We start from the raw sequence: 27285 nt of genomic DNA, 5'->3' as shown, positions 1-27285 counted from the left end.
GAAGGAACCATCTAGGAAGTGGATCCTCTAGCTCCAGTCAAGCCCTCAAATAGCTGCCACTCCTAATGACACTCTGACTACAAACATATAAAAAACCTTGAGTCAGAGCTACCCAGCTTAGCTGCTACTGAATTCCTGACCCAGAGAAACAGTGAGATAATAATTGTTTCTTATTTTAAGGCACTAAACCTTGGAAGAAATTGTTATGCAGCAATATGTAACAAATACACTAAAACATACATACATATATTTCCAAATAGTTATATCCATTTTCAATAATAAATCCTAAGACAAAGGTGCGGAATTAAATTCAATGTAATAACTTAGGCAAATGCACGCGCAGGGACATATTAATATCAATCAAGTATGCACTAAAATTCAACTTATATTTTACATTAAAATTGAAGGTTACTTTCTTACTGTTATAAAGAATGAAAGAAACAAGGTTAACCTTCTATCTTTGTATGATTTTAAATAATTTTGAAAAATGAGTTTGTATGGAAAATAAACAGCTATGAATACATAGTCAAACAGAAATCATGAGAACATTAAAAAACGAGGCATTTTTTTGCTGCTTGTTATTCATACCTAGCACACACAAATGCACACACACAAATGCATGCACAAACACGCTAAAATAGTGAGTTATTCCTACAAGTATGTATATAATGTTGCATTTTTATTAATGTAGCAGCAACAAACTAAGTAATATCCTGGAGTGTATTTACTTAACTATCAAGAAAATATGTAATTAGACCTCTACATCATTTATATAAAAATAACTTCCAAGTGAGTAACAGCAATATATGTAATAAAAATGTAAAAATTAACAAACTAAGTTTTTTTTAAATGCTCTGTTCATTGAGAATGGGAGTCAAGTACTTAAAAAACATAATACACAAAATAAAAGCATAAGGACTTAATTAATTGTCTTAATTAAATAAAAATTGAGACTTCTAGACATCAAAAACAAACAAAATTAAAGAGCCAATAACATATTGAAGAATATTTGCATTATATGTTCAGAAATATGTTCAATTTAAATAAAGCAGTACTTAGAAAAGTAAATGGAAGCATATGAACATACATATCTTATTTTCTAATTATAAGGTAATACATGATGCATTTCTTGCTGCTGTAATAAATACATTGTAAACCATTCACTTTCAGTCCATTTGACTTTTTACAGAAAGGTCTTAGTTCAATGACAGACAAAAACTTATGCTCCAGTGGAAAACTATGCATTGTCTATAGGACATTCATTTGGATTACTTTATTCTCATATTTCCTGGTCTTTGAGCTATTTTACAATTCTGTGAGTTGGAGGTAATGTATAGTAGTAATGCAATAATAATTTTTATCTATAGTCATGCAAATTCTGTCTTGTTTGGTAAAGATTCAATTGACTCTTCCCAATCTCCTCCACCAATGGAAAACCAATTTTGCCTCCATTTGCACCATTGTTCAAAATTCCTGATCTATAAATGTGTCTGGTCTGTTCTTTACATACTCTTTTAATAGTTATAACATATGAGTCTGTCTGGTTCCCTCATAAATTAATGAGTAGAAAAAATTAGAACGTGTTTATTTTATATCTGCATTATTGTCATAATTTTATCTTTCTGAAAAAAAATTAACAATGATGCTTGTTTCAGAATACAAAACTGTTTTCCATCAACTGACACTCATTAATTACATTTACATATAATGTTTTCAGGTTGTTCTAGAGGTGTCCTCATGTTCAATCAATAAATTATAAGCCATTTGATAAATTCTTATTCTGAATTCACTTCACTGAATTAAGCATCAGGCTACATTATTCTGAGTATTGCTTATGTTTGTGACACTAACACAAAAGTAGACAGAGAAGAATGAGACATAGTTCTTGCCCTTAGGGAAGTTAGAATATAATGGGGGATCTAGCTATTAATTATTCTGTACATAGTAGAGATTTTTGTCAATATCTGCTGAATGAATGACCAATTAACAATGATTCAAAAAGTACCAAAGGAGTGCTAGCATTGTTTTCTGGCATTTCAGGAGCAGATAAAGGTGACTGGTCACAGGAAGTTTCTAATGGCAGGGTAGGTGTTTGGGACTCAATTTGTTGGATTAAGAATGGATAGGGTTTGAATGGATAGAGAGGATGATGGCAAGCTTTCTAAATAGGGAAACAATGTGAACAAATAAATTGGGACATATTTCACAGAATACATCTAGTGAACATCAAATGACACTTTAAACACACCCAATTCCTCCATTTGGGGGTATAGTTTATTGATTTATTTGTTTGTTTGTTTGTTTAGACATATTTACTAAGCATTTGCAATATTCTAGTCAACTTTTCCAGGAATTGAGGATATAGTAATATGAACTAGGCAGTCAGGTTCCAGCACTCATAGTTCACATTCGAGTAAGACAGATAAAGTAAACTTTAAAAATAAATGCATCAGATACTCTTAGAATAGGATGTGCTATATAGTAAAGAAACTGGAGGAATAGAGTAGAGAGTGACTAGAGGCAGGGATAATATTACATGTCCAGGAAGTTTTAGACAATCAAAGAAGTTTCCTTTCGTTGGAACTTTTTACCTGAAATGGAACATTTCATTCCATTTTTACCTAAAATGGAACATTTTACCTGAGACCTCAATGTTGAGAAGTGACCCACGGATTGGAAACTGAAAAGTCCCAACACACAACGGGGAATGGGCGAGACCAGAACATAAACAAAGGAGTGTGGTGAGTAGATGTAGAGCAACATGAAGGGGTGCAATACTGAGTGGGGGGATCCCTGTCTCAGAGATGAAAGTAGTGATTTGTGGTAGGCTGAATAATGACCCCCCAAAGATGCCCATGTCCTAATCCTTGGAACCTCTGATTATGTTACCTTAAGTGGCAAAAGGGATTTTGCAGATGTGGTTAAAGGGAGATGTGGAATGTGGAAATTATCCTGGCTTATGTGGGTGGCCTCAATGTAATCACAAGTGTTAGAAGAGCAGGAGGTCAGACAGGATTAGGTCATTTGGAATCTTTTAGACAAGGACAGAAATCGTGTATTTAATACCACATGTGATAAAAGAGAGAATGGAGGGAAATGAAGAAGATTAGGGACGAAAAAGCCATGATCTGCTTGCTTCGCATTTTAAAAAGTCATTCTAAATGCTGGGTGGAGAATTGGATTGAAGGGTCTAAGAGCTGAAGCACAGAATAGTTAAGAGGATATTGTAACAGCCTAAGCTAGAGATAATGGCTGATGGAAGCATTCTGACAGTAGTAGGGATGTAGAAAAACGAATGGGTAGCAATGGAAACACAGGAAAATGGTCTGATTCAAGATATATTCTGAATATATAGTGAATTGATATACTGATGGTTGGCTATAATGGAGAGAACAAGTCATCTTTGATGACTTCTAGCTATTTGACCGAGCAGTTGTGTGAATGGTGATGTCATTTAGTGAATGAGGGTTCTGAGGAATGAGGGTTCTGAGGATGACTATGAAAGCAAGTTAAGAAGTCCATTTTGTATATACAGAGGGTGCCGACAAAATGTACACACATTTTAAGAAAGGAAAAAAAAAACTGTATTAAAATTGTAATAATATATACCGATAACAACAGTTGAATACAAGTTACGTGTATACATTTTTTTGGCATCCCCGGTATTACGTATAAGATGATGGATATACATCCAGCTATTGAATATACCGTCTGGTGTTCTGGGGAGAAGTCAGAGCTAGAAATACAAATTTGTGCATATAAATGGTGTATAATTTCATGAGCCTGAATGAGGTTACCTAGGGAGAGAATGTAGAGGTTGATATGAAGATGGTCTGGAACAGAGTCTGGAACATTAAAACATTAAGAGGATAAATCAAAGAGAAAATTTCAGAAAAGAAGAATGGCAAAGTACAGGTAGTAACATAGGAGGGAAACCAATAAATTATGGAGTTGCAGTCTCCGAGAGCAGAAATTATTTTATGACACAAGTATTTACTTTTTTTGAATGTATTAAAACAAATCACAGAAGTGAACACTGACTGTGCTAACAGAGTAATTGATGACCTTGATAAAAGTAAGTTTCATTGGAGTTGAATAGATGGAAGTTCACCTAGACAGTTGAGGTGACAATGAGAGATAGGAGAAGGTGGTTGCTTATGAGTAAGTGTTATCTCTAAATGTTGCTATGGAAAATGCCAAAGAAATGCCATGGTATATGTACTGAAACATTTTTTTCTTAATATTGAAGATGCTAGGTCATTATCAAATACAACTGTTAACAACACAAATAATTTAGGAAAAATAACAGAGAAAGATTACAGGAAAATCACCAAGTTAAATATAGTGGCAAAGAGTTTGGATTGGGAGTGAGAGCAGCTGGTTTTGAATCTAATTATCACTTCACCACATGTGAAATGTTAAATAAGTAAGTAAACCCTTTTAACATAATCTAATCATGAAAAATAATACAGTTGCCAATATTTAGGACTGCACTGATGTACTCCCTGAGAATTGGGTAAATAGGAAAATGGATTGTCTTTTAAAACATAAACTGCTGTATAGAAAGAAAGAAATTTATTTATATATGCAATTAATATATTATATAAATAATGGATTATGATCTAATGGATTTTTAAATTCACCTGTAGGAGATAGAATAGCTACAAAGCCAGAGGATTTAGCAGTACTTTAAATGAACTGCATTAAGCTACTTAAAAAATCTTGTGTCATTCAGAAGAAAGATTTGGCCAGCCATAAAAGCAGAGATAAAAAGAAAGTCAGCAGGGAAGATGTCCATCTTGCTGATTCGAGTACTATGCAGCAGCCAATGTGCATTATCCACCGTCTGAAAACATCTCTGTCTTCTATGGAAAGTCCATCTTCAGGGTAGAAATAACGATCAAGTTCTATAGCCAAGGGGATGTGTATTCGATTTGTGAAGGGAAACTCATCACAGTCATGAGAGTGGCTTTTAGCTTTCTCAGGTACATTAAACTCTGCTTCACCCAGTTGCCTTGTTTTGTTTCCATGCTCACCAAGCCATGGGCAGACTCTCATGCACATCCATCTCATGAAGACAGTGTGCTGATGTGATGGACTTTGGAGTGCTCCTCTCTCCTAAGACCATTAGTTTTTGTGGTAAATCAGTGAAGTGATTTCTGATTTTGATTCGGCTTCCCACAGTGTTGGATGGCAGAGGAGAAAATGTGCTGATCACACTGACATAAGTATTTCCAGGCCCTGTGACATTATTTTCTACTGTAAAATAGTAAACCAAACATTGGTGAATATTTCAACTCTGTAGGCATTTTAAATAGCAAGAGTTAGTCTCTCAGGACCCAATCATTCCCAAGTACTTAAAGAGAAAGTTTTGGGGTCTTCAGAGAGAAGCATCAAATTCCAGGGGTCTAATGTGATGAGTCACCTGCCCTAATGGTTACTGATAGTGAGTCTTGACTAAAACAAAAACATATAATGCTGCACTGTTTCCTCTGAATGTCGCTCAGATTTAACTGACATCATGGTTATACTAGAAACTACACACTGTGATGACTTTATGTCAATGGATTGACACACATTTCACAGCATTGAGAATTTTCTCATTTGATTCAGAAAATGTGTTATTTAAAACGAACACCTTTCAGATTTATTTACAAAGAGTTGTGTATATGAGGATAATGGAATAGCCAACTTATTTCTTAGACTGTATTTTAGATCAATGTATTGAGTACTGATAAGATTGCAAATGTATTGCTTTAGCTGGAGGTGATACCAATATCTTTTGAGATACAAGTTTTTATGGTTGTTTTTTTCTTTCCTCTCATGTCTGACTTTAAAGCTATTTCTTCATGGGAACTGGGTAGTTATAATAATATTACTGTTATCGTTGGTTTTTCTCAGGAATCAGAATTTCCATTTCCTACAGTTATTGATTCTAAATATAACAATCTAGTTTGGGAACACACTAGAACAAATAAAATGTTATTTTCAGACTACACAGGAAAATGTCATTTGCTTTTACTCTTGGGAAATACTAAGAGAATAAAAGATTTGTTGCCCTGTTGGAAAAGTCTTGCTTAGGCATAAGTGTTTACCTACTGATTTTGGATTTAATGAAATGAACCATCATTTCTTTCATCATGTCTTTATTAATACCAATTTTTGGAATAGGATTATCTCCTGTGAGTTTCTCTTTAACATCGAATGATCTGGTGGTAAGTGATTGCCTGATTGCCTGAGTATGTTACTTAGGACACCACTGAGTTCTCTGAAGAGTTGCTGCTGCCTCCCAAATAGGAAGCAAGTAGGAAAGCTCTCAAAACTTCAAGAGGCAAAGGCCATCTCCATTTCAACTCTTCTATAATTGCCTCTTATTTGGACCTAAATGCTATATGTCTAGTGTCTAAAAATGGAGCAGTAATATGAAGTGGAAGCGATATCATTGAAATGCACATTTCAAAGAGACTTAGTGCTACTTCTCTTGACATCGTATGCTTTGAAGTGTTCAGAGAATGAAATGATGACACTTATGAAGAATCAGAAAAATTCCTTCTCAAGTGTAACTGTAATGCTGCCCTTTGAGAGAGAAGAAGAGTCTACAGATCCATTAGGTAGCTAACAATTTCTTCCTAGAGCTATTAAGTTGTGGGTGACATGAATGCTAGGTAGGCCTGAATTTTCCTTTGCACTTTCAAAAACAGACTTTTACTTCTTTATTTGCAAAACACACTTTAACTAATTTAAGCTCATATGAACACAGTGCCTATGGCCTCCTTATGGTAACTAGAAGCAAATTCATCTTTCAGCTTCCATCTTCTCTTCATTTTGTAGATATAAAATAATGGAACAAATTTAACATACCTAGCTCTTAATTATTCCAATCCACCTTTGCAGTCTTCCTTATTTATTCCCATCTTCAACCCTACCTCTTGCTTTATAACCTCAAATTTGCTGTAAATTGCTCTTTAACCTCTGGGGACTAATATCTAAGCACTCACTAGGCCTTGAGATTTTTCTGTAACTTCTTGCCAGAAAATACAGAGGGTGCCAAAAAAATGTATGCACATTTTAAGAAAGGAAAACTGTATTAAAATTGTAATACTCAATATACGCCGATAACAAAAGATGAATAAGTCACATTTGAATTCTGCAATGACAAGAGGTGCTCAAAGGGGTTACCATCAGCATCCAGACACTTCTGATTATGGCGAGCTACTCTGCTTGAGCAACATTGACCAAAGTGTCCACTTGTAAACAATTTTTGGCACCCCCCCGGTATATAGAGGGTGCCCAAAAGATGTATACACATTTTAAGAAAGGAAAAAACTGTCTTAAAATTACGCTGATGGTAATCATTTTGAGTGCTTCTTGTAATTGCAGAAGTCAAACGTGATTTGTGTTCAGCTTTTCTTATTGGTATATATTGTGTTATCAGTACAATTTTAATACAGTTTTCCTTTCGTAAAATGTATATACATTTTTTTGGCACCCTCTGGATATTGATCATATTTTGCCCAAGACCTTCTGCTTTGAAGAGCCTGTCTCTCTTTATTCCAGCTGTGACTGGAAGGTGACTGGAGTGTATGGAGCCAAGGAAACTAGCCCATTCAAAGCATTCAAGTGCTGTCCTTCAAGTCCACAGTCTTAGAATCCAGATCTTTAATCCCCTGCTCAAATAACTGCAAAGCTCACTTCCCCTGCTGATTGGGCACAAAGACCTAAAGTACAGCCAAGGAGCACCTGTTGGATGGGTACTGAGATCGTCCTGGGCAGAGCTTCTATCTGAGGTTGAGTGTCTGCGCCCATGTGTAGGCGGCTTCTTGAGTGAAGAAAGGCCTAGAGGCAGGCTCAGAAGATGAGCAGGATGCAAGCTAGGTATGTCCATTTGTGCTTTCCCACCTAAAGGATTGTTTAATCCGATTGTTACCTACCTTTATCGATCATTTCATTTCATAGAGAAGCCACTCACCTAAGATGCCGGAGCTTATAGAATCTGCATCACAGTCTTTTCCTTGACCACAGATTATCACGTAATTGCTTTCTGATCAGGTAGGGACTCCCCTCACTCCTGTAATAACATGTAACTGGATTTTTTTCTTTTTACTCCTTAGCATATTGTTATGCATAAGTCAATTAGTTCATTTTGTTATACAAGTATGTGTGAAGAACAGGCTTATATTTCAATTAGTCTGATTTTGTCTCCTATTTATTTTTGGGGTGTTGGTTTTCTTAATGTATCCTCAAAAAGTAAAAACAATGTATTCTAGTGTTTTACCAGCTACTTGATCTTGAATTCCCTAGAGTATTGGATCTCTGCCTTACATTTTAATTCATCAAGGTTGCAGACTGCATGACTTTCATTTATACATTTTGACCAAATTTATTTTTAGAAAAATAAATTTATGGGGAAAAAATGGGAATGACCATTTAGTTTTAATCCACCTCTTTTGGCTGGAATCCACAACATCCTTGACAACTGAGCAAAGACTAACTGTCCATCCAATTAACCCGAGACTACTAAGAATATGTATTGCAGGGTTTTGAGCAGTTATAACCTGACCTATGTAAAATTAAAACCTCCCACAATAGAAACAAACCTCATCATTTTACATGACAGAAGTGACAGTAATTGAATTACTAGGGTTATTATTCTTTCATGGAGGAATCTTAAAGACCTGAAATTCTTCCATACCTACTCTACAAGATGGCACATTGTCTTTATGATAATCAAAGTGTTCACATTTCTATAAAATTATGGTATCTTATAGTTAAACTAGATTTGTTTATTCTTTATGCCTAAGAGCTGTATGTCTTTTTTTTTTTTAATCTGCACCTTTTCCTATCAGTTATTAACATCAACCGAACATTTTTTAACCTTTAATTTTCACCTTCTTGTATTTTATTATTGCCAGGTAATGAAAAAGGAATAAGTAAGACAAGAAAAAGATTTTAGCTCTGCTTTTCTTTTTGTTGTCTATGTTTTAAAGAAAGTTGTCTGCATGTAGCTGTGTGGGCTTTTGAGAGAGAGAGAGAGACAGAGAGAGAGAGAGAGAGAGAGAGAGAGAGAGAGAGAGAGAGAGAGAGAGGGAGGGAGAGAGAACAAGTGCTCCAGAGAATGTAACAGTGGAGTGGAATGGAATGAAAACTATGTATATCCTTTGAATTCTGAAATTGTGTGTTTTTAGATTTTGTGCTCATAATAACACTAGAAACCTTATTTCAAAATAATCTTTACATTATCCTAGTCTTAAAAACTATGTTGTTATGAACTAACATTGCAAAAATAATAGAGAGATGTGCTTATTTTAAAAAGGTAAACAATTTATATTAAACAATTTATATTTAAGATAAAGCAAGTGGGACAAATTTGAGAACATGCATCCAATGTTAATTCTAGTTTGTTAGATTTCTAGATCACAAATCTAGCTGTTATTTAACTCTGATCCAGTAAATAATATATATATATATATATATATATATATATATACATAAACATAGTTTTAATTATGGTTATCTTTAAAAGTAAAGATTAACGTGGTTACAGTTTAGCACAATTGAATTTGAATTACTAGCCAATTACTTACTTTTAAGAATTTCATTTATTCTTATAAAGTTAGAAATATTTTTTCTCCCAGCTCGATTAAAGGTGATGCTACCTGTGGAGATTATTTTTCTTTAATTTTACTTTGTAATTACAAAACACTAATCATAGTTTCCAATATGATAAGTTGTGCCTCTCTCTCTCTCTCTCTCTCTCTCTATATATATATATATATATATATATATATATATATATATAATGAATATACATGTAATGAAAACACATACACACATATATATAATGAATATATATCACAAATTTTCAGTGGTTTGCAACTACTGAATATTATTTGCAAATTTGGTATTTCTGGTTATGTACTTTCATTATTGTGTGTGTGTGTGTGTGTGTGTGTGTGTGTGTGAGTGTGTGTATATCCTTTAAAAATAACCTCTCTCCACTGTCTCTGCATCTCTGCCTCTCTGTTCTACACACACCTAGGAGTACTTTAACCATTCTTTGGCACCAACTTCAAAGACTCTCCCTAATGTGCTTCCTGTTTACAACAGCTTTGCTGTTGACCCTCCCCTATTTAATTCCTTCTATAGCATAACAGTATATAATCCCAAACACACAATTCAGTAGCTAATAAAAAGGTGCATCCCTTGATGACTGATCATTCAACATCTCAACCTGTCCTATAATGACTTACACAATGGTTTACTCCAAATCCATGATCTAAATTGCAACACTTCTTTAATGAATATGTCCATACATCAGTGAAAATGTTGACCTCTGAGAGAAAGAGCATTAGAATGCTAACGTCTCAGTTCAACCCCTCTTATGAGATCCCATTGTGGTCAGTAACCACTTCCCCATCTTCACTGAGAATGTAGCACCTTGTTGACCACAGTGTTGCATCTGCCAAGCACAGGCACTGTCAATCTGGGTGCAATTCAGAGATCATCTTTAGTATCTTCGTTATTTTTCCCCATTTTTATTATTATTATTATTATTATTTTTAGAATTTTTTTTTAATTTATTTTTAATTTATTGGGGTGACAATTGTTAGTAAAATTACATAGATTTCAGGTGTGCAATTCTGTATCACATCATCCATAAATCACATTGTGTGTTCACCACCCAGAGTCAGCTCCCCTTCCATCACCGTACATTTGATCCCTCTCACCCTCATCCCCCACCCCCCAACCCCTTTACCTTCTGGTAACCACCAAATTACGTTCCCCAGATTAATTTTCAAGCCCGTGGCCATCCTGTGGTCACCGACTGCCCTCCAATCCCCTCACCCTCCCCCCTACCCCCCACCCCTCCCGCCCATCTAGCAACCCTCAGTTTTTCCTCATTGTCTCCCAAACTGTTTCTAATTAGTTCATTCACTTATTCTTTTCTTTAGAATCTATATGTTGTTCATGTTTAAAAGAGAAACATGAACAACATATAAATTCTTATTTTTAGAATTTATATGTTGTTCATGTTTCTCTTTTTTCAATGCAAAAAGAAATGCAATCTATATGAGGCATAGTATATTATCTTTGCATTCTATTGAGAAACATATTTTGGGGGCTCATTAGAGTTAAGTAATTTGATAATTGATATCTTTAAAACATTCTATTTTGCAGAAATCCTCAGTGGATTGTTTATACTGATGGTTAAAAATATTTTGGCCATTTCCAGGAAGACGATTGGGGGTTTGGATACAATTTTCCCCCATTTAAAATAATGGAACATAGGCTTCAACTTTCTGAAAATTCGTTTTACAACACATCAGCAGATACATATTAGGTTTTGATACTTAGAGATGTCTGTTTTATCTTATTTGCTTTTGTTTAGCTTGCCTGAGTTTCCTATTACCAATTTGACTGTAAACCATTTGGAAGTTTGTCTTACGCTTCTTTGTATCCTTAGTGAGCCTAGAACATGCTGAATCTGAAGCAAGTACTTTACATGTATTCAGGTTGATTAAAGCTTTACACACACACACACACACACTTTCCCTGACCACCACCTGGACAGCATATCTCATGATTTCCTGTAGTCCATTTCCTAATACATTCTTTTAGTGCACACTTAAAGTGATTCTCTTCTCTCCACTGCTTAATAGTGTAGAGGAGACTAAGAATCTCTTAAGTCCTGGGTAAAAACTGGTTGAAGGGTGAATGAATATTTTTACCTTTGAATTTCCTGAGGTTTGAATTTTCCCACTGTATACCCAGTTAATTGTAATGAAGCTATGTTAGCATGAGTTCATTTCTATATATACAGCCTAAATTTAAATAACAACATTCTAATTCCCAAGTCTGCTATTTAACTATAGCTCCGGGACGATGAAGCGAGATTGTTTAAAAGCCAGCTATAACATCTCTCCTGTACTTACATATGTCCAAGACAAAGACAACTGCCAGTCTCTGGATATGATGTGATGGAGGCTAGATTAGAGGTCAAGTGGTTGTGGTAAAAATTATGCAGGGTTAGGAAAAGAATCCATAGGACATGCTGATTGATCTAACCCAAGAGCTAAAGAACCCAAAGGAATTCAGACACTAGCAAGTTGTTAATGCTGAGAGAATGGGAAGGGAATGATGCGCTAGACACATTTTGATGTTATTAACAAAATTGGAAAGTAGAAAATGGAACATGTTCATTGGGTGGGGAGAGTTATTGTGGGTTATTTAGAGTGTGCAGTGACTGTTAGATATCTAAGTGGAACTGTGCATGAAATATGAATTTGGAACTGGGGTGAGTGATCATGGTTGGAAATACAGATTTGGGAGTTGTTTGACATAGAAATAATGGTTGAAACCATAAAAGTAAATGAGCTCTGCAAGGGAGTGATCATAAAGGGTGAGGAGTTTTATTTTAAAGCTCCTATTTTCCTTTAGAAGAATCCTCTGTGACTTACCCATCCACATCTGAGCAGCAAACTGATTGTAAATATGCCATTTGTTCTCCAACTTTGTATGGATGTTCTAACAGAGCAGTTGGATTCATAAATTTATCTATACCAAACATATTTTATCTCAGCACTGGAGAAAGTAAATTAAAAAAAAAAGAAAAAAAAAACTTTAAAATACCGCAGCTGTCCTCATATATAATGAACCTTTCAAATATACGATAGTCTAATCATTATAAAACCTAGTAGAAGAAGGCTGGTGGTTGATTTTTCTCAGTTAACTAACTACGTAGTATTGGAATACTCACTTAAAAATTCATATTAGTAAATATATTATTAATTGGTATAAGACACATAGCACTATAAAATATGATACTATAAATACATAATAAAGTTTTAATTGAGTTAGTCTTTAAAGTTACTTAACTTTATCATAATGATTTCCTAAAGAAAATCTTGTGATTATGAAATGTTTAACTTGCTAATTAAGGGAACCGCAATTTTGCCACCCTGAAGCAGGCTTTTGGGGTATTGATTTTAAGCTGTTTATTAAGAAATAAGACTCAGAGAGAACCTTTGACCCCCCTCCCAATCCCCCTTTACTGCCCAATAGATTCAGACAGAAAAATCTGCTTCAGGAAGGAAATCTCAGAACACTGCCTTAGTCTAATTTGAATTAAGTGTGATAAATAAGAGGACATTAGACCGGCACCTGTTAGCTAGATACCCTCTGTGTCCCACTGTTTCTGAGTTGCCTGGCAAAAAATTTCCTGCCATTTATGTTCTGCTCTTTCTCAAGTACCTGTAAATCGCCCATTCTCACTTCTGAAATCTAGTACCCCTTTCTTGTCTCCCTTCTCCTTTGTCCAAAAATGTCTCATATATCTAACGTTGCCTCACGGTCTTTGCAATTTTCATGCTTCTGTGAATTCCCCATGTGCATGTTTTAAAACTTTGATTTTCTTCTGTTAATCTGTTGTATCTTGTTTAAATTATTTGACCAGCCAGAAGAACTAAAGGGGTAGGAGAATTAATCCCCTGGCCCTGGCATTAACCATGAAACATTTTGAACATAGATACAATTTTCGATTATAAAAATTTAAAATATGTTTCTACTTAGAGAAAATAGAAAAACAATATTTTGATATGTCTGTGCCTTGAATACATACTGTTCTATTTAATTATAAATAACAAAAATAAGTTTTGCATTTCTCTATCTTTTTTTCTCTTTTCCCCGATGCCATTAGATATTCTTCCTATAAATAATTTTTAAAGAATGTGTATTTCTCCATTGAATAGATAACCATGATTTAGTTGAACAAGCTGTTATTTTTGGACTTAGAGGTAATTTCCAAATACCTGTTACTATAAATAATTAATGAGAAACTTTGTGCGTAAAATTCAGTTACTTTTCTATTTACATATGTTTCTAGAATTAGAATAGTAAATCAAGGCTTGCAGGTATATCTAATGCTATTGGTCCACATTGTTACAATCAGTGTAAGATAATTCTAGGTTCTAGAAATGTTTATAAAATTTAAAATTGTTACAAGTCATGTGTTTTGTTTTGCTTTTTCTTTCTCATTGCCTCAAAGGACAGAGTTCTTTAATATCTGTAAAAACTAGATTTAAAATCAGAATACAATTAAGAGCATCTTCATACTGTGGACAAAAAAGGGGTCACATACTAAACCTGACAAGCTCAGGGGAGGCCTACATGGCAGGCCCTACAAACTCAGAGACTGAGATTAACTACATACTAGGATGGCCTGACCATATAAAAATTCCTAACTAAAAGCAGATCATCATGAGTAGTCATGTCCTCAGCCTTTAGCTTCCTTGACAAAAGTCAAGCTTTGTGAGCCTATCTGTTGTCTTTCTGCATCTAAGATAACATACCCTTGGAATGGCAGAGTAATCCCTTTTCCAGACCCCTCAGAGTACAGACTACCACACCAGAGCACAGACCACAGAACCCCTCATTGTTATTTTGTTCTCCGAACACCATCTCCATGTGCTGTAAATGCTATTTATTAACTATCCTGTACCCACCAAGGTAAAAGAAGTATGTGTCTCTCTGTTTTAGTTTTATCCAATTCCAGAGATTTCCCCACTTTACTTTCTCCCACCCCCTTCATCTACCACCAATGGATTTCATGTAACCCTCCTTACTTCTCCTCCTTTGATTCTACTGTATAAACTAAGCTTCAAAACTACCACTCACTGGAGCAATTTCTTAACCCATTGAGACTGCTCCCTAGCAATTGTCATCAGCTCAAATAAACTCAAAGTTCCCTATCAGTTTAGATGTTTCTTACGTTGACAATACCATTTCCATTTCTGCTTTATTTATATTTTTTGAGCAATATAAATATATTATGACATCATAATCATACATCATGCCTTTTAGATAATGCCATTTGGGATGCGTATGCTTTCTCCATGTTCGGTGGCTCAAACTCCTACTCAAAGATTGTCTAACTATGAGCTAGGATTTGTGGAAATATCAAAATATTTTGTTTGGTAGCTTATACTCTATTTGTATAGAAGATACATATATTAAATTATATTAAATATATAGATCCCTTTGGAAAGACGATTCCTATAAAAACTCACTAAATAAGAATGGAAGAAACACTACACACAATGTTACACAGCAGTGTTTGATAAATGCCCAATGAGTAATTTCAGAGAGGTCTGAGGTGACTGTACTTATAGACCATGACCAGTTAAAGTGGTTTTTGGAAGACCATAAACATCTGAACTTCCCTTCATATGTGGAAAAGTTAACAGTAGGAAGAAGACACATCAGATAAATGACTTAAGTACAATATTGTGATTTATAAGAAATACATATTTGATCATACAGAAGACCACAGTTCCCGGCTCACAGCTCCCGAAACCCTTGGACTTTCCTGATCAATAAGAGCAATGGGACCTTCCTTTGTCATAATGTTTGGTATTTTGTCCTCAGTTCCAGAAATTGCTTCAGAGCCCTAAAGGTTATCAAAGTTCAACAGTAATAGAAGTCACTGAAGTAATAATTAATGAAAATTTATTATGCATACACCAAAGATATAACAAGGTGGAAAGCTTTTGCTTTTCTCCCATCTGACTCTTACTATAAATTCTAGCCTGCATTTCTCCCAGGGCCTTCAGGTAAATAGTTCCTATTGTAGATGTACTAACTGACTAGAGGAATTCTACAAAAGAGCCTCCTGAACAGATGGGAAAAGATATGCTCAACAATGATCGCTTATCAAAGGTACAGGAGTCTCAGGACTGGATTCAAATTGCTGGGGTCAAGAACATCAAGAATCAACTGGGAAGAAAGAGATTTGGAGATTTTCCCACTCTTCCTTGGATCCCACCTCCTGCCCGGCCTATTCTCCCTTTCCTTGACATAAAAGAAGCCTGAATTCTCGACTCTCTTAAGATGGATTTGAAGAACAACTTGGTCATCCATCTTCTCAGTTGGTGCCTTCCTGACCAGTAAATCTTTTCCTTATTACAAACCCTGACATTTGAGTTTGGGCCTTTCAAAGCACAGGGCACATGGGCCTTGAACTGGAAACAAACAAACAAACAAACAAACAAACAGTTTGCAAACCAGGAGCACTGAAACCAAAACATGGAATGAGGCTCAGGGGTATATTGTTAAAAATCAGTTTTTATAGTGAGAAAGCACTGACTTTTTATTCTGTGGAATCTGCCAGTATCTCCATGTAGAAACTTTCAGAATTGACTTGAATTGTAGGCCACCCAGCTGGTGTTGGAACATTGCTTGTTGGTGTGGGGAAAAAATCCCTAATCCCAGGTTGGAATTGGGGGACCAGAAGTTACCTCTAATAATTTCAGTGTTTAGTAAACTGGATGGTTTTGGGAAGCCAATAACATAAGGAGCCTTACTCTGGTCTCAAGATAAATCATCCCCATGCAACATCATAAGCAGGGTTAAGAGACTAATATTGTTCTAAATTAGCTTAAAGCAATCATTCTTTCGTTTTCATTCATCCTTTGTCCATGATAATATATCCTCAAACCCAGAACTTTATGTGTATTTTTCACCTAAATTCCTAGACTAATTTTATTATTTAAAATATAATGAAACAGTTGGGGGGGAAATAGTCCCCAAAAGAAAAAAAGATGAAAACAAATGTGGGTGGCTAAAGGTCTCTTAACATAAGTATAGATCTATGAAGTTAGAAATGCTATCTCTATTAACAAAAATTGCTTTAGATTATCTTAAATTCTAAAGTCAATGGTAAATAGTCACAGAATATGGCACAAAATAAATACACACAGAATATGGCTTTGACTTAAATTGTGAAAATCTCTAATTTTTCTTTGAACACAAAGAAAGAAAAAGAACTTTCTGAATGAAAAGTGCCATTTATTTTGGTTTAGACAAATATTATTAAGCTTTAATCATTTGAGGCAAGAACTGCTCTAAATAATTAAATAAAAAGATCAGATTGGCCTCAAATTATGTGTGCACTTTCTGGAAAAATTTCAATAAGAAAAGCAATAGCAAACTTCTCGTCACTTGACAATTTTCACATTTATTTAGGTATGTATTTGCTTACACAGCTAACCATCTTTGATAAGGTCACTTGAAGAAACTTACCCCAAGGGACCAGCATCTTATTTATAACTATACCCTAAGTCATAACTAGAAAAATGTTTCAGTAAGAACCATCAGAACATAGCTAATAATAACAGGTGAAAAAACAGTTCAAAATATTCTGGATAGGTTAATCATGTGATCTAAAATCATTAATTCCAAATTTAAGTTAATATTGTGATTAGCAAGGTTTTTGAATTTCTAGAGTATCACAGAACCTCTTAAATTCTCAAGGACATTTATTTTTCTCCCTTGGTACTGAGGAGAAGGGTAGATGGCATACAAGTTGAGGAGAAGTTGAGCTATAAGTCAAAGGTCCCTCTCCCCATCCAAGTTTGATAGGAATTAGTTTTAAGTGAGAAAAGAGGAAAATTATAGGAACAAAGTTTTTAGATAGTGTACTTTGAGGTAGGTTTTCTAGCCTTTAGATATAATAAGTAATATGTGGTAAAATGAAAAAAAAAACCAAAAAACTAAAGAATGAAATAAAAATATTTGAATATTAATTCGTTCTTATTAGTAATATATTAGATATGTGACTTTGGTCCAACTGCAAAACTTTTCTGAGCTTTGATTTCATTCTAAATTGAAAGACATTGTAATACGTATGATGTAAGTTTGAAATGACTTAAAACTATGTTTCAAAAGTTCTTGGCCTAATGTAATTGCTCAATAAATATTAGCTTCCTTCTATCTTATTTTTAAATTCCTTTGATTATGCCCATGTCAACACTTGTAAGTGCCTATTCCATGGCATTCTCTATATCTTCGTGTCTTCTTTCTCATCTTCATTTTCTTCCACACATCTATCAGCTTGCTCTCATCTTGTCTTTTTGTTACATCTTTAGTTGTAAAGATAAAGATATGATAATATTGATAATTAAAAGTTAATTAGAAATTAATATTCACTAGAAATTGTGCTAAAATGCTTTACATGCATGTCAGTTTATTCTGATAAGAATCCCATATGGTAAGGTCCACTCTTATCTAAGCTCATATATGAGGGAATAAAGGTTCAGAGATACTAAGTATTCTCTCCAAAGTCACACAGCTAGTAAGTAGTACAGCTGGGATTCAAATCTATCTGTGCAGAATCCAAGATCTTGCCCAATTCAGTATGGAATGTATTTCCCAAAATCTAAGTGAGTGGAGCAAAGAATGGAACTACGGGTTAAGGTTTATGTTTACTCATGAGTTGATAAGGTTGGCCTGAGAAAAATTGTTTTAATTTGTCGTTACCTTTCTGTTCATTTTAATATGAGTACTATTACTATAGTTAATCAAAATAATTTAAAATATCATGAAATCAGAGGAGTTTCCCCATGTCGTGTGCAAGCAGGTGAAATGTTAAAATGGAATCATTCTGTCACCTTCATAAGTTAAGCATTCATAAAAATGGAGGCAGAAGCAAAGATTTGGGAATGACCAAGCCATTTTAGTACTATTATATTTAAAGTCTCAAAAATGTCACAAAAGTCAACTAATTAATATACAAGAGATGCCTAATCACATGTATCAGTCAATCTATATCACTGTGAGAAATGGTTTTGGTTGAGTTATCCAAAAGCATATTTTCAACTTGTTTACTCTGTACACTATTTACAGTAGCTATTTTCCAAATTGTAGGATTATAATTACTTTATATAAGAAGGCTTTCTGCAATGTTTAATACTCCTAAATCAAGAAAGATAACTTACTGAGTAGGAACCAATAATGCAAAAATTTCAGGCTCTATTCTACTATTCTTCATGACAGTGTAAAAGAATTTCAGCTTATTTGGTTACCTCAGGTGTTTTTGCATTAGTTTTGGAATCCATTGCTCACTTCTTCACTCAACATCTATCCCATCCCTAGAGAAGCAAACTGCCCCTCTTTGTACCTGAAGCTGCTATTCACACCTATTGAGATCTGAAATGTTACACTTTCTTCTCTGAATCAAACCTGGAACAACATCCAGAAATATATAAAATAGATTTTTTAGAAATTGATGTTATTTGAATGACATGACATTCTTGACTTTGACAATGATATGGGAGGTGTTAATAAAAGCTCATTGATAGACTTAAAGGTCTAGTAAACCAAATGCCACTTTTGAAGTTGATCTGGGAAAAATCTTAGCAATTTATTTTGAATTTAATAATCAATTCTTTCAGGATGCCAATTTTTTTTTTGGTGTCCAGAAAACAAACCCATTCATCCAATTTGTTTTAGTTTATATAATTATTTTGTACTTACCAACAACAATACTAGCAATGAAATGCGTAGCTTCCATTCCTCAATAAAATGAAAGGGATTTGGGGTATCATTATGGGAGCCAGATTACCTCAAGTCCTCTGTAATGTAAATATTTTGTGCTGAAATATTTTTGTAGCATTTTTCTCAAGGATATTTACCACAATAGAATGTTAATTATGAAACTGTTAAAAGAGAAAAAGAAATTAAGAGAAAGCGTGAGGAAAATCGGAATTGTTCTGGAATGATTGCTGACAACAGATGGGGAATCAATGATGTAGAGAGATACAGGATTTTTATCCTCTAATGGCAACAGTTTCTGAAAAGGAACTCCTCAAAGCACAAACCCAAGATTGCATTAACAGTTCTAGTCAGGTGTCAGGGAAGGCTAGACTCGCAGAAGAAAGGAAAAAATGCTCAATTAACTTTTATATAACTGAAAACATTTTACTGCCCCTAAATCCTCAAATGGTAATCTAAAATTACTAATATACCAGGGGACTATTTTTACTGTACAATTACTTGACAATTTACAAACAATACCCATTTTCCTTATAATTAAGTAGTTAATTACATTTTCTAATCTATTAAGTCTCAATTGCAAATCACGCCATCCTGCTAGATCATTTTGATCCTGTCATATCCAATTAATCATTCTTGTTTGCTGGAGATAGTTATTCTGAAAAACCGTCATAAAAATATTATTATTATAATAAAATATTTTCCACGTAGTGAAATAGATTATCTAATTTGGAAGCACATATTTGCATGTATTATATGACTGAGTTTGCATGTATTATATGACTGAGTTATGTTTCAAATAATACTTTGTCTATGCTTAAAAAACACCTTTGAGTAATTTAGGTAATTTCTAAATACAATTTTATTTTTATAAATGATGAAAATTATAAACATACACAAAGAAGGTATTTGTTCCTTGAGTATGAGGAGTAATCTCAATGTCAGTGTTAAATTAGGAGATACTTTATCAAATGATTCTGGAATGATGAAATCTTCTTTTATTTACTTATTCAATAAGAATTATTGAATGTATCCTGTATGCCAGGCACTGAGCTGGCCATGAGGACACAATGATAAACAAAGACGATGTACCAGCTGTCCAAATATTGCTTCTACTCCAGAAGGACCCTCCTTTGTCTTTGCTTTTTTGGGTTCTGATCTTTTGAATATCATCAGTAGTGACAAAGCATTATTACTCCTTTGAAAATACATTTCCCAGTAAAGGTATGTGAGGCAAAGACAAAATGGGTTAACAAGTATTTGTTATTTTAAATTATGTTTAGTGAAATGCATAATGCTCAAGTTGTCATAATTATTCCTTTTTTCAAAATCATAGTTTCAATAAAATACAACAGGAGCATAAACAAGTTCTGAAAGAAATTACAAAAATGACCCGAAAATCGTTTGGGCAAATCATCCTCCGGAAGCTGAAGTCCACAAACCCAGCCTTTTGAGGATCATAACAGAGCTTTCCTTCTCTTTTCTTCTACCTCCCAGAACTCAGTTCTGGATATCCAGTAAATGCTTAAGTGTACTTAATGGAACGCTCGCTATCACCAGACAAGTAATGCCAGTGAATACCAAAATTCTATCTGCTGGCCCTCACAGAAGCCAGGATCATAAAACAAAACAGACCAACAACAAAAAAACAAAAACAACAAAATAACAATATAAAACATACAAAAGAAACAAAAAAAGCCCAAAAAACAGCTGGCTGGATTTTCACAGGTGCCCTGACCAGATGTAGTTTTCTATTTCCTCTGAAAACAGGTAAGAAAACAAAAACCAGAGATGGAGTTCACATTGATATCCAAATTCTTGTTTCTGATCATAAATTTGTCATATCTGACCATACATCCAGGAAAATGTCACGTTAAATCTACTGTCTTTAAAAGGCCTTTGTAACAGTGGGGTGGGATGGGAATTCATTACTATGAAGTACTTTGAAATCCTCAACTTTTAAATGTCATGTAATTCCAGTGATTATTAGCATTCAAGACCCACGATGCCAGTCAAAAGTATAAGCAGTTCAGAGTCAGTTTGGCAACCTGGAAAACAGATGAAAACTGCACAATGTACATATGAAAAAAAATCATTCAATATGGAGAAGACAAATGCTCCAATAGAAACATGTATGCGTAAGAAGTGTGTAAACATTCATAAAAGACACCTGAAAATAGATAATAAAATGTCAAATATTAAACCATACTGGAAACTAACAAAGTGCAATTTAAAACAAAAATTTCTTTTTTATATATCAAATGGGCAAAATAATTAAAAAGATATTAGTGACACTGTGGAAAAATGGGTTCATACATACACTGCTCATAGGAGGCAAAATTTGGACATCCGTTATTAGCTATTGAGCATTATTTATAATTAAATAGGTATTTGGACTTTAGCTTCAACTTAACCATTTATACCAATAACTTTAATACCTTTCCTTCCCACATTTCATTTGAAATGATATAAAAATAAAGGAAATTCTGTTTTAGTGACAAATTAAAATGGGGAAGGGAATTGCCCCTCTTCATATGAGGGGAAAGTGATTAGGATAAATCTTTATGAGATCTGTCTACATTAGGGAAACTCTAATTAATACATTTTATGAATACATAGTTGGAGTGGGTTGCCCCTTCTATGGATTCAGATGCACAGAGAAATTTCTGCTGCTTAAAAATCGCCCATAGTCTCAAAGTTATGCTTTAAAAATAAACAAGAACGTTTACACATTGCCACTTTTTTTTCTTACATCTTAACTTCAACAGCATAACGTGGTTTTGCTTGTTATTATTTCCAAGTGACAAACAGGGGGATAGGGCACAAATATGTAAATCTGAGTGAGAAAGAAAAGAGAGCAATGGGTTTGGGTGGAGCCACCCTGCTTGGCCTCCACATAAAGCCGACACACAACCTATGGAAGCCAGAGAAGGGAGAGAACAGGAAACCAGGGGCAAATAAGAAAATGGTCAAATTTTTAGATTTGGTCTGGAAAACTTTTTGATGACTTAGATTTAAAGCATATTCCAAAAATATCTAAAATTGCATTATAAAAATAGCTTAAAAATATCGAGTGAGTAGTAAGTCCTACACTCATTCTTATACATCATTTCAGTTAATTCTCACAATACACCTTTCAGGTGGGTCTTGTAACCTCACTTTCCAGATCAGGAGAGTGAGGACTTGCAGAAGTAAGTGGAAAAGCAGGGACTAAAACCCAGTTCTTATCAATGAATAAGTGGAAATATCAATAGTGACTGGATATTTGATAATAGTAACAAATTATTTTTAAATTGTATATCAGCTAATGATAATTGATTATGTTAATAAAATGAATTCCTATTTGTGAAATGACATACAGAAGTAGTAACAGATGAAATGATGATTTCTGAGATACATTCAAATAATATGGAGGAGGAAAGATGGATGGGGGTGAGGTGGGGCCAGGATTGGCCAGGGTTGATGGTAGATCAGGTGGTAGGTACAAGGGGTTTATTATACAATACTACCTATGTGTATGTTCAAATTTCCCATTATAAAAAGTTAAAACAATATCGGTATGGAATCTTTCTTTACCCAAAGCTCATACTTTAAAACACAGTCATTTCTTACCATTTACTTGAAAAAGAGTCACCGTTTTTGTTTTTGGCGAGCAGAATTTTGGGAAATGCTGTTGTTATTGTTGTTGTTGTTCCCTTATCTATGTCAGGAAAAGTTAAGTTAAACCATTTTTCTTCATCTACTACTATCTAATTTAGTTTTAACTGAAGTTCAGCAAACAAGCAAAGAAAGCAAGAATGTATCGTTTCCAATAATGTGGCTTAGAATCACTGACTCCCATGATTAAAATAAGTTACCAACCTTTCACTTGACAAGGAGGGTTAAATGGTTTTAGAAAAAAAGACTATTTGATTATAATGTCTTTTCATCTCCATTGCTAAAGTCATTGAACATCTTACTCTTTGATGGGTTATTGATGCATAGAGGTTTTCATGAAGAAAGGTGTTTTAATGCTCACACACATAGTTAGATTTCAGCTTAGAGGTTGATTAGTCATTTTTTAAAAACCCAATATGTTCACTTCAGTTTGAGAAATGACAACGAGATTCTTTTGTTACCTATCAGAAAGCCGTGGTAGAGGAGGGAAAGAGACATTGTCAGGGCCGGCTTCAGGAAGGGGTAGTGGGATTGCAATCATGAATTCATTTTAATGATGCAAGTGAGAGTTCTGCTGCCCACACCTATAGCTTCCTTTACCCTATTTCAATCTGCTTTGATGTCAGAGAATTAATGTTTTGTGATTTATATAAAAAAAAAAAGTCTGAACGTGGAAAAACCTGACTGTAAAGAAACTAAGATATAATGAAGGCAACAAAACCAATGAGTATTACACAATTGACAAACAACAATGAATAAGAAAGTAAAAGTGTATGGAACAAACTAGAAATGGGGCAGGGTCTGGTGCAGACTGCACTGTGAGTGGCAGTTCCCCGTGGACATCTGAGCAAGACTACCCCCAGGAGGCAGGCTTCAGCTAGAGGCTGCAGATGGATGGAAGGATGGATCCTGCAAGCAGACCTCTGAGGCAGAGGGGAGCATTAGCACACTAAAAATATCTTCCTTAGTATTCAGGCATTTTTCTTTAAAATGCAAGTACTATGTGGGGAGCTAACATCAAGAGGCTTTCAGTCGTTTTTAATCTCAAAAATAAAATTGCTATTTATAAAATTGTCTACGTGACGGTTCTCCTTAAGAATGGTGCAGGCGTAAGAGGAGCTTTGATAGGAAAGCAGGAAAGAGTGGCTCCTAAATATGATTGGGGTTGAGAGCTCTGGTGAGAGGGGACATCTCAGAAGACAGGCATCAAAGGGAAGGCACTGGAACTCTTGGTGTAAGATGATAAAGCAGGGAGAAAGCTCCAAAAAGGGCAGCTGGGCACACAAGGGTGATGTGAATGAGGCACCTAGGGGACACAGCTTACAGAGATGTGCACTCTCAGATGCTGGCACCCCTGATGACGGCCTCCTTAAAATGTGTGCCCTATCTTATTTCCTTCTGCTTGTCCTGGTCTAGGTATCATTTAGAACAAAAAACAAAACAAAACAAAAAAAAAATACAAAATGAAACAAAACAAAAAAACAACCTTAACTAGAGTAACATTTTGCTCAAAACTAATATTATGAATTATGGATAATTACAAATGTACAGATATTATCTGTTTGATAGTCTCTCTCTCTCTCTCTCTCTCTCTCTCTCTCTCTCTCTCTCTCTCTCTCTCTCTTTCTCTCTCAGACAAAAAGAGAAGCACGTTTGGTTACAAATACTTCTGGATGATTAGAATATTCAGTTGGTTTTCCTGCCTTGTACCATCAGATATAAATGTTATCAATATTTACATTTTTTTTCCTAACCATATACGGAGGACATGTTCATATTTTGGAAATACAAAATTGAGTCTACCTAGAAACTTTCCTGAATGTCACCCACCATCTGGTAAGTGAAAGATAAAAATGAGCATAATTAATTATAAATGAAATTAAAAACTAAAAAGATTCACAAGTGAAATACAAATAATGAGTTATTAGAATTGAGATGAAAATTTTTAAAAATCTTTCAAGTGAGAGCTTCAGGGAAGATTTTGTGAATAAAGTGAAATTTTAGCTAGATTTTAAAATAAAAATGGGCAACAACTTATTAGGTGAGTGCTCTCCAGATAGACCAGATTTCAAAAACCAACTGCATGGAGTCCTTCAAAAAGTGTAAAGAAATTAATATCTATTTTCACGGCAGGTGTTTCAGGGAAATAATGTAAGCATTATAAAATAATATGGTTTGGACATCCATTCCTCTATTACCTCATTCCCAAATACCCTCTTCACAACACAAACAGGTTGTATTGAAAACTCTACTGCACTTAATATGCTTTACTTGGAAAAGGCTGTCCAACAAAAAAGATGTTTTCTGTAACAATGGCCAGAAATTTATTATTAGGAAGATTTCGAAAAGAGTTCTTAAAATTACCAAATAAATCCTATTTGCATTGTTCTATTTAGATATGATTGACATATAACATTATATTAGTTTTAGATGTACAACATAATGAATCAATATATGAACATATTGAAAAATGATTAGAAGTCTAGTTAACATCCTTCACCACACAGAATAACAATTTTTTTCTTATAGTGAGACTTTTAAGATTTGTTCTCTTAGCAACTTTTAAATATACAGTACACTATTGTTAACTATAGTCACCATGTTGTACATTACATCCCCAGGACTTATTTTATAATTGGAAGTTTGCATTTTATAATTTTCACATGGGCAAGTAACTTTCCTGTTCATCCTGTCTTCCTCACACCCCCTTTCATTTTTAATATAGATTTTCTGCCATTAGTTTACCAAAGTAAGTTTCTGTGTTTATGAAAGTTATGTTACCAGCAGGATATTCTGAGTTCCTTCAAAGATTTGTTTTAATTTTACTTCTTTTCTAAGCTATCTTTATAAAAGAGCAAAATTATATTCGAACAGGGAAAGAAATATGTCATTTTCTTCATTACAAGGGAGAGCCAGGTCTCCCGTGTGTTTTGGTATCCTGTTACTTATTTGTAACTATTCTACATATATTCAGTTTTTATTTACTTTTATGGACCACTTTATCAGAAAACTTTATTGATTATGCATATTAACCTTTCGCCAAGTTTCAATGTAGATAATTTTTTAAATGAAATTTCATAAAAAATTAAAAATTGACATCTTAAATTTTCATATCTAAGCACAAGTAAGACTTCTATTAAAACTCTTATAAAGACCTTCACGTATCCAGTTGCACACTCATTCAATAAACATTTTTTTAATGCTCCCTATGAAGCACTCAATGCAAGCCCATAGTGATTCAATAATTAATAAAATTGGTTTCCAACCTCAAGGAAAGACAATTATGTAAATAAGTAATAATAATAAACAGTGCCTGATCAGTACGACATGAATGTGTGGTAGATATGCTACAGTTGTGGTCCTGGACCTGAAAAATGCCATTTGATTGGGTTATGAAAGATTAATGTAATAGAGTGTATGACTGAGCTGTGAGCTAGGCTTATTCTTGGGGGTTGGGGTCAGGGTTGAACCCAGCGGGTGATAAAGCACGATTAAGGAATTTCCTTTGCTAAATCACGAAGGCATTAAATAATGCATAGCATTGAGGGATGTGGTTAGAGATTATGGTACGTGTATGCCATTCTAGATAATGAGGTTGGAAAGGGAAATAAGAATCTACTCATGGAGGATATTTTATGGAATTTTTGAGGACTATAAAGGTCATTCTTTATATTTTACTGGAAGATCTACTGGCCATTGAAAAATGGTAGTAAGAATCAAGGTATGGCTGAATGTTAGTCATTTTTAGGAAGAAAAAAATTGGGGGCAGTTTTCCAGAGAGTTCATTCATATTTTTTCCCATATTTCCTTTCAATTCTTTTATCTTTTTTTTTTCAAGGAGATACGTGCGTGACTTTTTCTCCTACTATGTTTGACTTCTTATTACTATATATTGACATTATATGAAAACAATACTTATTTATACCTTTTTAAATCTTGGAACTTGCTACCATATTGAATTCTGCTATTAATTCTAATCATTTTTCCTAAGTTAATTTCCTTGAATTATTATAAGACATAAAAAATGTCTAGAAAAAATAGCTTTTTCTACCATTTGCATATAGTGTCATCTTTTACTTCTTTCTTTCATTTACTTATTTTTTGCACTGCCTAATTACCTCAGACTTAAATATTCCTCATAAATTTTAAGTCATCCATCCACAAACCTTTGTAAGCCTATTGCCCTTTTAGAGACTGTTTTGACAATTAATTTTTAGGATCTCACTTGGTTCATTTTGTTTGGATTTTAAATTTCATGTTGAGTCAATTTTAGCTATGAATTGTTTTAGCATTTTTTTCTTA

General features: G+C 34.2%; 1 protein-coding gene across 1 annotated transcript in view; it reads right to left on the bottom strand.

Moving 5' to 3' along the window:
• Positions 1–27285, bottom strand: part of LRRTM4 (leucine rich repeat transmembrane neuronal 4) — a 709128-nt gene that overhangs the window by 61490 nt on the left and 620353 nt on the right.

The sequence above is a fragment of the Rhinolophus ferrumequinum genome, chromosome 13, assembly GCF_004115265.2.
Source record: "Rhinolophus ferrumequinum isolate MPI-CBG mRhiFer1 chromosome 13, mRhiFer1_v1.p, whole genome shotgun sequence".
NCBI lineage: Eukaryota > Metazoa > Chordata > Mammalia > Chiroptera > Rhinolophidae > Rhinolophus > Rhinolophus ferrumequinum.
This window is presented reverse-complemented; position numbering and strand designations above follow the sequence as displayed.